Source organism: Oryx dammah, unplaced genomic scaffold (genome assembly GCF_014754425.2).
Source record: "Oryx dammah isolate SB20612 unplaced genomic scaffold, SCBI_Odam_1.1 HiC_scaffold_10, whole genome shotgun sequence".
Lineage (NCBI taxonomy): Eukaryota > Metazoa > Chordata > Mammalia > Artiodactyla > Bovidae > Oryx > Oryx dammah.
In genome coordinates this window covers 33,583,340-33,596,688 of record NW_024070194.1, presented here as the reverse complement: position 1 = coordinate 33,596,688, position 13,349 = coordinate 33,583,340, and positions in this window count along the sequence as shown.

The window sequence follows — 13,349 nt, the reverse complement described above, 5'->3', positions numbered from 1 at the left end:
TTAAACTTTCACAATGTTATTTCTTTTACCTTGAGAGTAGTGAGATTTAATTAGATACCAGGTGTTTGGCCATATTTCCAGAGGCTCAAGGGTTCCAAAACCCACTCCCATTCTTATCTAAAGTGCTGCTTGACTTGCTTGCTTGTAGGCAGGTACAGAATCTGGGTAGTGTCCAAGCATGTCAGAAGAAGGTCAGAGGCCTGCCCTCTTCCTTCTGAAGCCTAAAGAAGATTCATATCCTCCCTGCCTCCTCTCTACCTCAACCACAGTCTCATGGCTGCTACCAGCAAGGCCTGCTGTTTCTGAAATATTGAATTAAAGTGTCCACTCTGAATGACCACATTCTATAATTGCACCTTCACTCTCTGCTTCATTGATATCCATAATACCCATCTGACAAAACTATAAAGCTTAGACCAACCCAGACTTTTGTTCTCTTTGTGACCACAGTGAATTATCTGATTGTTTCTGGGAAACATACCACACATGTTCCAAATACAAAGACATGTACAGATGCAATTCTAAATGTGTTCTCTTAACACCCATTTAGGCACTCAGCTCTCATGTGATCCTATAGGTAGCTTTCTCTTCCCTTCTCTATGAGAGCCATTTCAAATTTTATTAAAACATTTCTCCCCATTGAAATTGGTATTCTTCCCTCTATAGATATTCTTACTTCTTAGTTCAAAGATAAAACAAGTTGCATCACCTAGAAATAACCTCCATTTCCAGTCACTTCCCTATTCACACTTACATCTATAATTGACTCTGTTGACTGTTTCTTCTCTGCCTTGTTTCCATAGCTTTTTCTGTCTCCTGACTCTTGTCCGACATTATTTCACTGATTCATATTACTCCTAGATTAGTAATTAAAAAGGAAATAACAACCCACTTCAAATACCAATTATCTCACAATAATGGCTCCATTTCTCTCTTCATTCAAGCCAAGCTTCATTTTCTCTCTTTTAAAATAGTAAGGTGAAATTCACATAGCACAAAATTAATTTATTTAAAGTGATCAATTCAGTATCTACTAGTTCATTAATTATACTGGACAACAATCACCTTGACCTAGTTCTAAGCTTTCCTACTTTTAACACTTCAACCCCATCTAAACAGTTCTTTCCAAGTTCTTCATGTATAACAGTAGGTAATCTCTTCAAGCTTAAATGATTTTTTAAAAAGTCTTCCTTTTTTTGACAGCTCAAGAACATTCAACTATTCCTCCTTTTTAAAACCTGTTGCTCGCTTGAGTTTTATTAATTAATTTCCTCATTCATTATACAAATCTTTGTTTCTCAGTTGTTAAGTCACGTCTGACTCTTTGCAATCCCATGGACTGCAGCATGCCAGGCTTCCCTGTCCTTCACTGTCTCCTGGAGTTTGCTCAAATTTTGTTCATTGAGTTGGTGCTATCTAAGCAGCTCATTCTCTGTCCCTCCCTTCTCCTCTTGCCCTCAATCTTTCCCAGCATCAAGGTCTTTTACAAATGGCCAAAGTACTGGAGCTTCAAATTTTGCATCATTCATTTAACTTCCAATGAATATTCTGGGTTGATTTTCTGGCTTGATCTCCTCTCAGTCCAAGAGACTTTCATGAGTCTTCTTCTGTTTTGAAAGCATCAGTTCTTCAGCACTCAGCCTTCTTTATGGTCCAGCTCTCACATTTGTACATGACTACTGGAAAAACCATAGCTTTGACTGTACAGACCTTTGCTGGCAAAGGTCCTCTGCTTTTTAATACACTGTCCAGGTTTATCATAGCTTTTTTTTGCAAGGATTAGGTGTCTTTTAATTTCATGGCTGCAGTCATCATCCACAGTGATTTTGGAGCCCAAGAAAATAAAATCTGTCACAGCTTCCACTTTCCCCTCCTCTATTTTCCATGAAGTGATGGGACCAGATGCCATGATCTTAGTTTTTTGAATGTTGAGTTTTAAGCCAACCTTTTCACTTACCTTTTCACCTCTATCAAGACATTCTTTAGTTCCCCTTCAGTTACTCTTCACTTTCCACAATTAGAGTTGTATCATCTGCATATCTGAGTTTGTTGATATTTCTCCCAGAAATCTTGATTCCAGCTTATGATTCATCCAGCTCAGCATTTCACATGATATTTTCTTGCCTGGAGAATTCCACGGACAGAGGAGCCTTGAGGGCTGCAGTCCATGGGGTCACAAATAGATACAACTGGGCAACTAACACTTTAACTTTCACTCTGTATATAAGTTAAATATAAATAGGGTGACAATATACACCCTTGTCATACTCCTTTCCCAATTTTGAATCAATCAGTTATTCCATGTAAAGTTGTAGCTGTTACTTCTTGACCCTCATATAGGGTTTCTCAGAAGACAGGTAAGGTGATGTGATATTCCCATCTCTAAGAATTTTCCACAGTTTGTTGTGATACACACAGTCCAAGGCTTTAGCATAGTCAGTGAAGCAGAAGTATCTTTATAGGACAGCTATTGTTGACCCAAGAATGTGCAAGGTGCTAAGGACACATTAACATGTAAAAGTAGACTAAGATCTTTTATTGTAGTGGCAGAGGCTGCCATTAATCAGAAAATAACATCAAAACATGTAAAACTGAAACTATGACAAAACTGCAAAAGTGAGATACATAGTGGAAATGGCAGAAGATTACATTGGTGGCTAAAGTTCATATAGTGCTTAAAATGTACCAGACATTTAAAAACACTTTACACATATTAACTTACTTAATATTCATAGCAAGTCTGTGATATGAATATTATTACAAGCCATACTTTCAGATGAGAAAGCTTAGATGAAACTAGTTCACATAACATCAGTAAGGTCACATCATCCCAAATACTGGTGCAGAAGTTTGAATCCAGGTAATCTGGTGTTACAAGCTCTGCATATGATCATATAAACTGGAGTGGATAGGTGGAATGGAGGGAGATTTTTCATTTTCCAAGAGGGATGATTTTTTATGCAGAGCCCTGTGGGCATGACGAAAAGTTTGAGTTTCATCTTATAAGAAAGAAAAATTTTAAATACTTTAAAATCAAGTATAATTTATAGGGTAATAGTGGGTGGATTACCATGAAGATGATTTATTGAAAAGGGACTAGAATAGTTGAAAGAAGACACATTTATCAACCAACGCAGTAGTGAATGTATCAAAGAATGAGTGATACATGAAAGAAAGATAATGCTTGAAGAGACAGAGAGAAATGGACAGACATCAGAAATTTAGAGGCTGTAAAAAATCATTGGTACTTAGTGATCAATTGGGTGTATACAATTCTTTAAAAGGTAATGTCAAGGATTACTTCTAAATGCATGATTTGTTTCACCAGTTGAGTTGAGACAGAGATTGCTTGATAAAAACCAGGTTAGAAGATGGAAGTTTAGTTTTACACATGACGAACTTGAGAGGCCTTTGGGACATGTGGGTAGAACCCAGAGGAGAGATCTGATAGAGAAGTAAATTACTGATTATTTCTTATAGGCAATTGAGATCATGTACTAGGATGTGATCATATGAGAAGGAAAAAAAAAAAAAGACAAAAACAAGGAGAAGACAAGAGGCTCTAAGGTACAAACCTCAAGCTCCAGCATTTAAATAGGATAAGAGAGGTTGATCAAATGAAAGACAGAAACAACCCAAAAAGCAGCAAACCTGTATACCCACATAAACAAACGTAGCAAAGAAATAGATATACATTACCTGAGTACTACTAAACAATTATTTCTATTAACAATGATGAAAAATCTTACTCTGATTTATTTGAGGTTAGGATGTGGAGATGTTGGGGTCAGTTTTAGTGAGCCCCTTAAAAGCTAGTCTGATGTAAGAAAATCATGAGCCAACATTCACAGTCCACACAAAGGAAGGATTTATTAGGCAGCCAGTTAACAATTAGAAAAGCAAGGAAAAAACTAGGATTATGTTGTGCCACTAAAGTCTAGAAAAGAGGATGTTTCCAAAAGCAGAATATTCCACAAGAGCAGTGTTCATTACTGTCTAATGCTGTTGAGAGGCCAGAAAAGATAAAGACTGAAAACTATTCTCTAAACATAATGGTGTCAAGTTCATTGAAGATTTTACTCAGATCATCCATGAAATGTCCTTGAAACAAAGACATGGTGAGGGCCTCTTGTGGTAGCACTTGCCGTCATCATAACTTCAATTTTTTCCAGTGATGTTTTGATTAGTGTGTCTGCACCCCTGGACTTTAAGTTCCAGGAGTGCAGGGGTTACATTTGCTTCACCAACCTATGTGTTCATTTGCTACACGGCAGTGTTTACCCTAATATCTGGGTCATTGTGGGAACAGTGTAAGTGTGTTTCATATAAATGACTTGAGAAAGAAAGATTAAGTGTTACAATAGCCCAAAATCCTATTCCACTTTGTTTTCTCTTATATTAGGCCAAAGTTCCTTTGATTACTGCTAATAGTTACTAAAAGGACTTCATTATTCCACGTGATGGTACAGATCATTGCTACATGGGAAGTTTTGCTTTAATATTTAGAGAAAATTTTCTAATTTCATAAAAGAACAAAATGTATTTTTACATTACAATGTTCTTTCATACATGATACAGTCTTTCTAATTTTCAGAACTTTTTTTCGGAGCATTCATTTTCCCTCAATGTGACTGAACTTTGATTTGACTCTCCTGGACTTTCTAATATTATAATTTCTCAACAAAGTTGTAGTCTAAATAGTTTTTTTTTTTTCAAAGAATTGAGTTTATAAGACTTCTATCAGGCCCATTATACCTCATTGATTTTGATGATATATTTATCTAACAGGATGGTAGATAAAATAAATCAAATGGTGATTCTGAAAGGTTTTTCATGGTATATATTGACATTTATATTCATTTTCATTTTTTTTTTTTTTTTTTGGCTTCTAATACTTAGATTTCTCTCTCTCTCTCTCGTTTTTTTTTTGCCTTGGGAGTATTTGGGGAATTCCCAGGTGGTGTAATAGTAAAGAATCTACCTGTCAATGCAGGAGATACAAGAGACACAGCTTCAGTCTCTGGGTCAGGAAGAGCCCCTAGAGAAGGAAATGGCAAATCAGTCTAGTATTCTTACCTGGAAAGTCCCATGGACAGAGGAGCCTGGTGGGCTACATGAGGTGACAAAGAGTCACACAGGACAGAGGACAGCAGAGCACATACACATATATGGGAAATAGTACATGGTTTAAGTCCTATTGTACCAGTACTGTTGTACTGGTGAAAAAAGAACAATGTGCTCAGTGGTCTAAGTCTGTAAAGCATTTCCATTGTACAAACTGTCAACATCGCAACCGAAAAGAAAATAAATGCTGCAAAAGAAAAGATTCATCATGGACTGAGTAAAAGGTTAGAGGCTCATGATTACAGAGCAGAGAAATACCATAAGGAAATTACACACTGAAACCCAGGTACCCCCAAACCTTGCACTATTGCTTTCTCCAGAAAAAAGAAGTGGCTTTGTGTCTAGCTCTCATTGATGTGCTTTGCTCTACACACAATCCATCCTTTACTGTGCTGATAACCTTAGCACTGTGCACTTTCAGAGTCTCACCCATTCATTTTCTGCTCATTGTGTTTATCCACTCTTGTACCATCATATTAGTCTTTCCTCCCTCTGCTCTTTTTCTCACCAATCTAATATTTAACATGAACATTAGGGAGGCTTGATTTCAGGTTTGTTTCATGTGGGCACACTGGGAAAGTCTCCTTTTCATGGCGAGGAGTTTGGATCACTCCAAGACAGGATTTATTTTTAAAGTTCCACATTGCACATTGTTGGCTCCCCAATATCTTCTGGCAATAAGATATCAACAAGACAGAACACATAAAAAAGAAGAAAAATGCCCAAACATTTTCTTTCCCCCTTTCCATATTCTCCCTCAGCCAAGTTTGGAATGACTTAAGGGAGGGGTTTTTCTTTCCTTTTCTTTTTTGCCTAAAACTGGCTGCTATTAGGCACCTTTTTGGATTCAGACATTTTCCTGTTGGCCTCTCCTAAGGGAATCTACAACTGAGTTCTAGCACATTTTACTTATCCAAGAAACCACTGCTTAGGGGAGAAATGGGCCTTTGGTTGAAGAACAACAGGCTCTACATTTTAAGGATTCTCTCTGTTGAGTGGAACTAACCACATTCCTTAGGATTTAAGACTCTGCTGAGTCTTTAACCCATTCTGACCATTTCCGAGATCATAAAAAATAAAACTGTCAGCTGTGGTTGTAATAGTTTATCACCATGTAAGGTGAATCACCACTAGTGGAAGGCAAGTGTTTGGTCTTTGAAGATGGTTATGAGCAACAAACCAAATGCCTTGAGTCTTTCATTGAAGAGAACTATTCCCTTCTAAAGGTTACCACTGAACTTCTTTTTTTTTTTATTTCTCTTTTTCTTTCATGATAGACATCTGTGTCAAAAGTACATGATCATTTGTAATGTACATTTTTGTACCCCAACCATCCCCGGTTGTTACCACAAAAAAAGTTATGTTTGTAGATAGATTTCTTCCCAATAAAGTGTGCATAGGTCATCACCCCCTGTGGTTTTACTCCAGTCTCATAGCATATGTGGGCTGAGGAATAGAACTGTGTAGCATAGTGTTTACCCACTTACCTTCTCAGTAAAATGGAGAAGAAATAAGGTAAATTCTGTTTATTAAGAAACATTAGCTAGTCAGGACAGGTATCAAAGTTTTATACAGTGTTTATACAGAATTTAACTGAGAATTTCAATTAGAAAGTGAGTTGGCAGATGCTAATAAGTGAAATTTAGTTGGGATTCTACTACTGGGAGAATATCTTCTTTGTGTTTCCAACAGAGTCTAGGAATCTAGAACTACATTAAGCCCTCCCAAATTTTTAAAAGCATCAAAGACAACAACAACAAAAACAACAAACAACCCAACAAGCAACAAGCCTGTATATCCACATACACAGGCATAGCAAAGAAATAGATGTACATTACCTGACCACTACTGAACAATTCTTTCTATTAATAATGATGAAAAAAATCCTACTCTGATTTACTTGAGGTTAGGATGTAGAGATGCTGGGGTCAATTTTAGTGAGCCCCTTAAGAGCTAGTCTGATGTAAGAAAATCATGAGCCAACATTCACAGTCTACACAAAGGAAGGATTTATTAAGCAGCCAGAAATCCAGACAGCTAGCAAGCTTGGCTTTATTCTGCTCACCACAGTAGAAATTACCCCAGACTTCGTTAATGCTTGCTTGGTTGCAAATGCCTCACTTGTTGCTTATACAGTGTTCCTTGGGCAACGATCCTTATTTGGAAGAGCTGTCAGCAGCACACATTTTCAAAAAAAGAATAAACTACCAAGCACCAAATACACTCATCACCACGTAACAGTGATGACAGCAAAAGCAAAGCAAGGATTAGAATTGTCTGATAATCTCTCTCTCTTTTTTTTAGCCAACAGGCTTATTTCCATAGCCATTTATAGGTAGGGTCTTTATGCCTTTTCCATAACTCTATTTTAATTATCTCAGAAGGCACCAATTACATTTGTTCTGTCTTAATACTTCTTAGCCTCTAATTTTTGCCTGTTTGTGTTTTCTTCACCAAGAATTACCAGAGAAGTGAAGGTATGGAGGACACCAGCCTCATCTTCATGCCCTTGAAGACACTGGATTCATTTCCAAAAACTCAGCTCAAATGCTGAGAATAACGATCCATATCCTTATCAGGATCTGGGTCTGTTTATTTATCTCACTTACTGAATACCCCTATCTCTGCACTGGAACCTTTAAGTTGAGAACATACAATTCAGGATTCAGCTAATCAAGTGAATGTTTCTTGTTTTTTGCCTGCCTGAGAATCTTTTCCCTTTTTCCTTAGGGACAGCACCCTGGTTTTCCTTTGTGAGCATCATCCCTCTTCCATACTTATTATATGTGGTGTGGGAGGGTCTAACACACTAATTCCTGCATTTCCTTAGCAAGGGGTGGGAATGGGACCTATAGCAGACTTTGTTGGTGGTCTTTTCATGTTCCTTCAGATCCCCTCTACATTTCTATGCCTATAGTTTGGCTTCTGCAGCCAGCAAAAGCATGATTGATGGAGGACTACTTTGATCTTGATGAAATCTACTGTGTCCACACACAAGGCAGGTGGGAAATATCTGAGGGGGGCATTAAAATTTCCCCTGAATGTAGTTTTTACCTAATAACTAGCAGATGTGGGAGCATAAATACCCCAAATACACCTCAAATACTTCACTTCTTGATGGGGGTAATTCTTCCATGTTTGTTTTACCAGGAAATATTCTTGCAATATTAAGTGCCACTCTCTTCGCTTGCACCTGACTTAACATCCCTGTATTGGCTGACTTCTATGTCACCCACTCACATTCCTTGCAACTTCCAATAAACTATTCTCACAGATATCCTTGGCTTAGGTCTACTTCTGGGGGAACCTGAACTAAGACAAAACCAAGTCCTGGAAACATAAGAGCATCCCATCCCTTTAGTGACTGATTGTGGATGCAAACCTGACCCAAGCCAGACAGTGACAAACTCAACCCTTTCTGGAACCACTGAATGAGAGGTGTTTCTTTTCTATTGAGATTCCTTAGTGTATGAAATGTAAGCTGGGGGTCTCTCCTTCATGAGAGGAGTGCTTCAGAGAATAAATCCAGCACTCAAGAAAGCAGTGCCTAGAAGTGAAGAGTATGATTTTCTTGATGGGTTCAGCTATACCTGAAAGTTTAATCTGCAACGCATCTCTTCAAATTTTTGCTTGCTTTTCAGTTGCTGAGTCAAGTTTGACTCTTAGCAATGCCATGGACTACAGCATGCCAGGCTCCTCTATCCTCCATTATCTCCTGGAGTTTGATCAAATTTATGTCCATTGAGTTGGTGATTCTACCTAACCATCTCATCCTCTCCTGCCCCTTTCTCCTTTTGCCTACAGTCTTTCCCAGCATCAGGGTCTTTTCCAGTGAGTCAGCTCTTCACATCAGGTGGCCAAAGTATTGGAGTTTCAGCTTTAGCATCAGTGCTTCCAATGAATATTCAGAGTTAATTTCCTTTAGGATTGATTGGTTGGAGCTCCTTTCAATCCAAGGGACTCTCAAGCGTCTTCTCTAGCATGACAATTTGAAAGCATCTATTCTTCAGCACTCAGCCTTCTTTATGGTTCAACTCTTACATCCATACATGACTACTGGAAAAACCATAGCATTGACAATAGGGACATTTGTTGGGAAAGTGATGCCTCTGCTTTTTAATATGCTGTCTAGGTTTGTCATAGCTTTGCTTCCAAGGAGCAAGTGTCTTTTAATTTCATGGCTGCATTTACCCTCTGCAGTAATTCTGGAGCCCAGGAAGATAAAAATCTGTCACAGCTTCCCCTGTTCCTTTGCTGTTTGCTATGAAGTGATGGGACTGGATACCATGATATTAGCTATTTGAATGTTGAGTTTTAAGCCAGCTTTCTCACTCTCCTCTTTCACCCTCATCAAGAAGCTCTATAGTTCCTCTTTGCTTTCTGTCATGAGAGTAGTATCATGTGTATCTGAGGTTGTTGATATTTCCCTAGCGATCTAGATTTCAGCTTGTGATTCACTCATGAACCTATTTTCCTCCTCTCATCATTTTGCAAGCCAAAATGAGTTAAGTTTCTTTTTCTTAAAACTGACAGAGTTGTGATTAATTCAGGTAGGAGATAGCCAGTTCCATGTTCACCTGCATTCAATGTAGTGCTGGCCAGCAAGGAGGGGTCACGTGCCCTAGTCTCTTCATTTATGATATATGTGGTGCTCAGACATTAGATCGGAGTTTGAATGCTAATGGGGCTGTCTTTTCTCTACTTTTACCACAAAGGCAGGCCATACTCTAATTTTTGTTGGGATAAAGGAGAAAAAACTGTCTAAAATATTTTACTGTCTTCTTACATGAGAATTTTTGTTGGATATAAACAGATGGTCATTTGAGAACAAAGTGTTAGGTAGTGAAATTTGTCCACATGACTTAAATGACTGTCTTATTTTTTTTCTTTGTAAATTGCAGGATGCATTATTTGTTTTAATTAAGCAATGGCAAAAATGGCTATGTGACATTTTCCTTTTAGTATTTGGAACCTATACACATCAGGTTTGTGCATGAGAACCAGAAATTAAAATTGACCACAGCTAATGGGAACCTGCTCAGGCCTATTTTATAGACTCTGCTGAGTGAAGTGTTAAGAGAAAACAGGCTAAGTGAAGAAGGGAAAGCCCAATTCTGCCTTTTCAACAAGATTTAATAATGTATAACCCCCAGAGTTGACTCATTGGAAAAGACCCTGATGCTGGGAGGGATTGGGGGCAGGAGGAAAAGGGGATGAAAGAGTATGAGATGGCTGGATGGCACCACTGACTCAATGGACATGAATTTAAGTGAACTCCAGGAGTTGGTAATGGACAAGGAGGCCTGGCGTGCTGCGATTCATGGGGTCGCAAAGAGTCGGACATGACTGAGCAACTGAATTGAACTGAACTGAACTGAACTCCCAGAAAGTAACATATGATCAGAATTACAAACTCTGTTTGTTGCTTTTCTAGCATTAAGGATTTGTTAAGCACCCAAAAGGAATTTGTTTGTCTTCATATTTTTAATTCAACTTCAGTGTCTTCAATTAGAGCATGCTTTCTGAACAAATATATGGTCAAGGAGGACGGATGCTATATCTTAAGGTCTACATACCTAATTGGAGATTTTAAGGTTGATCACAGAATGAATTATTGTTGGCAAGGTGAGAGTAAAAAATCTTTCTATTTTGTTTTTATTCTGTGTATGAAGCAACATAAAATCATAAGGGAATCCAGGAGATGCTTGCCTTGTTATTAGCCTTTTTCAATGTTCCCAGAAGGCATCTTCTGCTTCCATTAACTGAGTCTCTTTTTCTGGGTTCTACCTTCCTTCAAGCTTAATTTTGTGAGGTATTATGAATACTCTTCTTTGAAAACATATGGCAGCCTCCAGGTATTCCATGGCTCTGAGGAAGGGCATAAAATATGCAGAATGAGATCTTTTATTAACAACTCTATTGACAATAGCAAAAAAAAGATTGGTATCCTTCTAGTTTGATCTCTGGAGACTGTTCTTTCCTTTAGGATATGTGTATGTATGTATATATATATATTTCTTTTTTTTTTTTCAGAACTCAGTGGCCAGCTGCAGTTGTATGTGTTTAATTTTTTAAGTTTTTTTTTAATTTAAACATTTCAAAAATGTTTTTCTGTTTACTCAGTTGGCTCTCCTACATTGGACTTATCTCCATTATATGTATGGTCCCATCTTGGGTTTGTCTTTCTTCCTATGGCTGAAACTTCCTAAAGATACAGTCCTTTAAAAAAATTATGAGATGCCCTAAAGTCAAAGAAAGCAGCTCAGGACTTGGCTGTTCATAATTCAGTTGCAAATACATTTAGTGGAGAGATGTTCTATCAATTATCTGATTTGCAAAAAAAAAAGGCCTCAAAACTTGAAGCATTAAGACAGGATGTATTGCTTATTAAGATTATGTGGGCTACAGAGTAGCTCTTCTGATCCTTTCACCTGGGCTCACTCCAATGGCTGCATTTATCTGTGGGTTGGCTGGAGTTAGAGCGTCTACAGTAGCCTCATCTGTCTTAGAAACAAGGAAAATGAGAGTAGTACATGCCTGCAAAACACTCAGCAGCTGCTTTCTTTGAGTTAACAGGTGTGAGCCTGGAGAAATGGCCCAAGTACAACTGTCTCATTCCAATTTATGGAACACAGGAATGTTTAAGCTTAAGTAGCAGATCAGTTGTAAAATAATTACATTATTGGAGGTGTTATAAGTTACAGCCTTATCCTAAGTTTTTGGAAAAGATTAATAAAGTCATCTGGAGTAAGGAGGTGTTTTGCTGAAATATTTACTTTCATTTTAGGATCAAAGGACTCGTTAACAAAAGAAATAACTCATTACACATAAGTAATTTCAATTTTATAGATGATCATTTGACAATTTCAATATGCAATCATTAAAAGAAAAGAAGTAGAAACAATAGAAGTAAACAGCTTGCATGTGCGCATGTGTGCACAGTCGTTCAGATGTATCCAATTCTTTGTGACCCCATGGACTGTAGCCCTCCAGGCTCCACTGTCCGTGGACTTTTCCAGGCTAGAACACTGGAGTGGGTTGCCATTTCCTCCTCCAGGGGCCTTTCTCACCCAGGAAACTGAACCCACGCCTCCTGCGTCTCCTGCCTTGGCAGGTGGAGTCTTTACCACTGAGTAACCTGGGAAGCCCCAAGGAACAGTGTTCAGTTCAGTTCAGTTCAATCGCTCATTTGTATCTGGCTCTTTGCAACCCCATGAATTGCAGCACGCCAGGCCTCCCTGTCCAACACCAACTCCCGAGGTTCACTCAAACTCACGTCCATCGAGTCGGTGATGCCATCCAGCCATCTCATCCTCATCCTCTGTCGTCCCCTTCTCCTCCTGCCCCCAATCTCTCCCAGCATCAGAGTCTTTTCCAATGAGTCAAATCTCCACATGAAGTGAACAAAGTACTGGAGTTTCAGCTTTAGCATCATTCCTTCCAAAGAACACTCAAGGCTGATCTCCTTTAGAACAGACTGGTTGGATCTCCTTGCAGTCCAAGGGACTCTCAAGAGTCTTCTCCAACACCACAGTGTACGCATCACCAAATTGGGCTGACAACATATATCCAAACGGACAGTGCACAAAAGTCCATTGTTAGCAGCAATCTAGAGTCCCAATTGGGAAAGGGTCACAAGTGGTGCATGCACCCCACAAGTGAGACTTCAAATTGCAGTTTTGAGGGTCCCTGCTTATAATCCCAGCCCTCATATTGATATTGTCATCAGTTTGTGTGCAAAAATGAATCTCTGGTTTAACTTTTACAATGTTGTTTGCTTCGCTTTGTGAGTCATAAGACTTCTTAGACCCTGGGGGGTTGGCCAGACCTCCAAGAGCTCAGGAATTCCAAGACTCATTCCCTTACTTATCTAACATGCTGCTTGACTTGTTGTGCTTGCAAGCGGGCACAAAACCTGGGCAGTGTCCAGTCAGATTAGAAGCAGGTCAGTGGGCTGCTTTCCTGTTTCTGAAGCCTGACAAAGACTTCCTCCATTTTAATATTCCTAATAGGAGGCTTGCTTTCTTCTGAGGGGTCAAGTAGAGGGTATTAGGAAATGAAAAGGGTAACAATTTGGCTCTCTGCGAATTATATCTTAATAAAGCTGTTATTAAGAAAACTAAATAACATAATTAAAGAATTGGCTTTAAAAAAATAAAAATTGCTTATTTGTAGCATTTGCCATCTTCTGCCATTGTGTAAATCTTCTACACTGGCCAATATCA